Below are 5,000 nucleotides of genomic sequence, written 5' to 3' on the forward strand. Positions count from 1 at the left end.
TTTCATAAGGTATTTTAAACCACTACAATTTTATGAAGGTCTGGCGTTGGTCTGATGATGGAGCCGAAACACAGACCAGTACCTTTTGTTTGGGCTTGATTTATTTGTTGGCAGTTAAGGGAACTCCTCGACGGTTCACAGTAGCTACCTTATGTTTTGACTTGATAATTTTGTGTTGATGAGAACTTTCCACCTTGGATAGGTTGTGACTGTATTAGGGGTCTGGTGACGAAGATGAAGGGGAGTTAAGGGAACTCCTCGACGGTTCACAGTAGCTACCTTGTGTTTGGACTTGATGAACCATATGGATTGTGACTGCATAGGGGGTCTGGTGATGAAGACGGGGGACAGTCACCATTCACGTTTTTCTCAATATTCATATTACGTGTGGATAAAGGGGCAGTGAAATTTTGTATATGAGTTAAGGTAAAATTAAATAAAATTAAAATTGGGATTATAGGACTTAGATACTTATTATAAGAAAATAACGTTTCTATTTGTGTTCACACTCATTAGGTGTGCTGACACTAAAAATTTAAAAATAAAAATAACATCTTACCCATATGCTACCTTCTGATCAGTTTGAAGGCGGTGCCAATCCAGTGTCATGTTTTATTAAAAAATTAAAATACAAACTTTGAAAAGCTCTTGATTTTTTTTTCACATATTTTTTCGTTTTTAACTATAGTGGTGAATCGTTCAATATTGTGCTTACCAAGGTTAAACCTATTAAATTATTATCACTAACTAATGTTAAGTTTTGTTAATTTGTTAAATACTACGATATACACCGCTGTACTATTATGATAATTTAATTTCATTATTTTCGTAACCAGTTGCATAAAATTAGATTTCATGCTTTCACATATCGTACAGTGTAAATAAATAAATTATTTAAACAGTCGGGACCTGTAAAAAAATGTAGACGAACATCATTCTATTCAATATAATAATAGGTCCCGACTGTTTTCTAATTTTCTAATTTTCTAATTGCTTTCTACACACGTGGACTGAGCTTGTTATTTTCTTTTCAGTTTTTGTATAATTTATGCAGTCGGGTTTTTTTATTTGTTTAATTTATTTATTTATTTCACACCTTTTCAGTTACGATAGATATATTTGTTGGTTGCACGTTACAATAACATGTTGCAATAGTAAAAAAAAAAAAAAAAAGTTTTTTTTCACTTCGACTCTATATAGCGTCTCACAGGTAGTGTTGTTGGTTTTTTTTTTTTATTTTTTCATTTCACCTAACTAAGAACACTTGGGTTAACCTTAACCTCCTCCTTTTTTTTTTGAAGTCGGTTAAAAATGTAAATACCCTACAACAACAACAACAACAACAACAACAACAACAACAACAACAACAACAACAACAACAACAACTAGTCGAGTAGAAAGTGTAGAAAAAGTTGTTCACGAAACACCTCCCCATCCGCCAAAACCCCCCCAAACCGCGGCGGCGGCGACCGCCCCCCACCCCCCCCCCCCCCCCCCCCCCCCCCTCCGAGTCATTTTCGTAGTCGAAAATGTTTTTCCGGCCCGTTTTCGGGACACACAATAAACGAACGGCTCGATTTTTTGATTCGTTCAAAATAACACATACACATGTACACAGATTGCGCCGTCAGCGCGTTTACTACTATGACAGGGTCGTGGCGCGTCGACGTTTGAGGTGATTGTGTGAGAGTCTGGTGGCGCTCGCTTTTCTTCTCGGGTGTCGACGTGACACGGCGCGTGTTGTGCGTGTGCGCGCGTTATCGTGTTTTTGCGATACGTTTGAATTGAATATATACGTGTACGTACGTACATGTTAATATATTAATTTATATGTGTGTGTACGTATGTATATATACGAATGTACAACGTGGTGCGTGCGCGCGCGTACGTTCAAAAAAAAAAAAAACAACGGCGTTGCAACCGACGGAATCGCGTTTGACGCTTTTCCACACCCCGTGTAGTATGTATAATCGTCGTACGGCGAGAAATTCACAAACCACGGTGTCGGTAGCTTGATTTACTGTGTGCGGGGCGGCATCGTGTGTCGCCCTGGAACAATGTGTACTCCCAACTTGATTGAGCAATCAGAGAGTCTGGATGACGGTCTCTCACACTCCGGGCGACGACCCACGTGTGGTTTTCCGCAGAGTCACTGTTAAAACACTTACGGCTTCACTCTAGCAGTGGAGCGCCGTGTGTGGTATGTACGTCTCGTTCATAGAACGTTCAAGTTTCTTTGGGACCCGACGACAGCACTGCGAGAGTGTCTAATGGCATACTTTTCTGTGCGGTCGGAGGACGTGTCCTGTGAGATTGCGTCGTGTACGCTCTTCTTGCACAATGTCGGGCACCGCGCCGCGCTCCGTTCGCCGGAGCCGTGGCGCGATCACGTGCTTCAGAGGCCCTCTGCCACGCACGCACACCACCACCCACTCCCCCGCCTGTCGCGTGCGACGTGTGTCCGTCGAGCTTCCGGGTTGGGGACGAAGTGTGGGTGTGTGTTTGTGGGTCGTGTGGCGGGGGGAAGAGAGCTTAGATAATAATATCAATATCTGCTCCCTGGTTGATCCTGCCAGTAGTTATATGCTTGTCTCAAAGATTAAGCCATGCATGTCTCAGTGCAAGCCGTATTAAGGCGATACCGCGAATGGCTCAATATATCAGTTTTGGTTCCTTAGATCTTACTCGGTTACTTGGATAACTGTGGTAATTCTAGAGCTAATACATGCAATCAGAACTCTGACCAGTGATGGGACGAGTGCTTTTATTAGATCAAAACCAATCGACGGAGGGCCTCGCGTCCGAAGTCGTTAATTTTGATGAATCTGGATAACTTTTGCCGATCGCACGGTCCAGTACCGGCGACGCATCTTTCAAATGTCTGCCTTATCAACTTTCGATGGTAGTTTCTGCGACTACCATGGTTGTCACGGGTAACGGGGAATCAGGGTTCGATTCCGGAGAGGGAGCCTGAGAAACGGCTACCACATCCAAGGAAGGCAGCAGGCGCGCAAATTACCCACTCCCGGCACGGGGAGGTAGTGACGAAAAATAACGATACGGGACTCTTACGAGGCCTCGTAATCGGAATGAGTACACTTTAAATATTTTAACGAGGAACAATTGGAGGGCAAGTCTGGTGCCAGCAGCCGCGGTAATTCCAGCTCCAATAGCGTATACTAAAATTGTTGCGGTTAAAAAGCTCGTAGTTGCATTTGTGCGCCGCGCTGTCGGTGCACCGCATCCGCGGTGATACTGACACGTCTGCGGAGCATATCGTCGGTGAGCCGTCGTTAACGCGACGGTTCAATATCAAAATCCTATCGCGGTGCTCTTCGTTGAGTGTCGAGATGGGCCGACAATTTTACTTTGAACAAATTAGAGTGCTCAAAGCGGGCTCAAAATGCCGCTTGAATATTTCGTGCATGGAATAATAGAATATGATCTCGGTTCTATTTTGTTGGTTTTCAGAACTCCGAGGTAATGATTAATAGGGATAACTGGGGGCATTCGTATTGCGACGTTAGAGGTGAAATTCTTGGATCGTCGCAAGACGAACATCAGCGAAAGCATTTGCCAAAGGTGTTTTCATCAATCAAGAACGAAAGTTAGAGGTTCGAAGGCGATTAGATACCGCCCTAGTTCTAACCGTAAATATGTCATCTAGCGATCCGCCGACGTTACTACAATGGCTCGGCGGGCAGCTTCCGGGAAACCAAAGATTTTGGACTCCGGGGGGAGTATGGTTGCAAAGCTGAAACTTAAAGGAATTGACGGAAGGGCACCACCAGGAGTGGAGCCTGCGGCTTAATTTGACTCAACACGGGAAATCTCACCAGGCCCGGACACCGGAAGGATTGACAGATTAACAGCTCTTTCTTGATTCGGTGGGTGGTGGTGCATGGCCGTTCTTAGTTGGTGGAGCGATTTGTCTGGTTAATTCCGGTAACGAACGAGACTCTAGCCTGCTAAATAGGCGTCGTCATTTAGGTGTGCGCGACTCCGGTCGCGCAACTCACTGGCGGCGTATTAAAGTTCTTCTTAGAGGGACCGGCGTCTTCGAGGCGCACGAGATTGAGCAATAACAGGTCTGTGATGCCCTTAGATGTCCTGGGCCGCACGCGCGCTACACTGAAGGAATCAGCATGTTCTCCCTGGCCTAGAGGCCCGGGCAACCCGTTGAAACTCCTTCGTGCTGGGGATTGGGGTTTGCAATTATCCCCCATAAACGAGGAATTCCTAGTAATCGCGGGTCATAAGCCCGCGATGATTAAGTCCCTGCCCTTTGTACACACCGCCCGTCGCTACTACCGATTGAATGATTTAGTGAGGTCTTCGGACCGACACGCGGTGGCTTCACGGCCGTCGGCGTTGCTGGGAAGTTGACCAAACTTGATCATTTAGAGGAAGTAAAAGTCGTAACAAGGTTTCCGTAGGGGAACCTGCGGAAGGATCATTAACGTACCGCGTACGCACATGTTTGCGTTTGCGCGTGCTCGTGTTGTCAGAGACGCACCGATCTAACCTCACTCACTCACTCACTCACTCACTCACTCGCTCACTCGTACCACCCAACAAAACGACAACGCATGTGCACAACAAAAAACGAGAAAACGAAAACCATTACCCTGGACGGTGGATCACTTGGCTCGCGGGTCGATGAAGAACGCAGTTAACTGCGCGTCATAGTGTGAACTGCAGGACACATTTGAACATCGACATTTCGAACGTACATTTCGGTCCGTGGAGAAACATCCAGGACCACTCCTGTCTGAGGGCCGGCTGCATAAATACACACACCACACTGTCCACACAGTGCGACACGTGGCGCGTCCGGTGCAGTGCGTGCGTGCGCCGTTCGACGAGAGTGTCTCTCGATCGGCGGCGGCGCACGCGCTCCGCAGGTCCGCTCAAAAATATCACACGTGTGTGCGTGTGCGTGCGTCCGTGCGCGCTCGTCCCACCGACCCTTCCGTTTACGGTGAATCTGTGGCGACGTA

The 5,000-nt window shown here is 46.4% G+C and overlaps 2 non-coding genes across 2 annotated transcripts; both read left to right on the forward strand.

The window, feature by feature from the left end:
* Nucleotides 1-2,556: 2,556 nt before the first annotated feature.
* Nucleotides 2,557-4,459, forward strand: LOC128199032 (small subunit ribosomal RNA). Its single transcript, XR_008251736.1, has one exon. It is a non-coding gene; the product is annotated as a small subunit ribosomal RNA (ribosomal RNA).
* A 165-nt stretch (nt 4,460-4,624) lies between these two features.
* On the forward strand, nt 4,625-4,781 carry LOC128199130 (5.8S ribosomal RNA). Its single transcript, XR_008251808.1, has one exon. It is a non-coding gene; the product is annotated as a 5.8S ribosomal RNA (ribosomal RNA).
* Nucleotides 4,782-5,000: the final 219 nt, after the last annotated feature.

This window comes from Bicyclus anynana, chromosome 18 (assembly GCF_947172395.1).
Source record: "Bicyclus anynana chromosome 18, ilBicAnyn1.1, whole genome shotgun sequence".
NCBI lineage: Eukaryota > Metazoa > Arthropoda > Insecta > Lepidoptera > Nymphalidae > Bicyclus > Bicyclus anynana.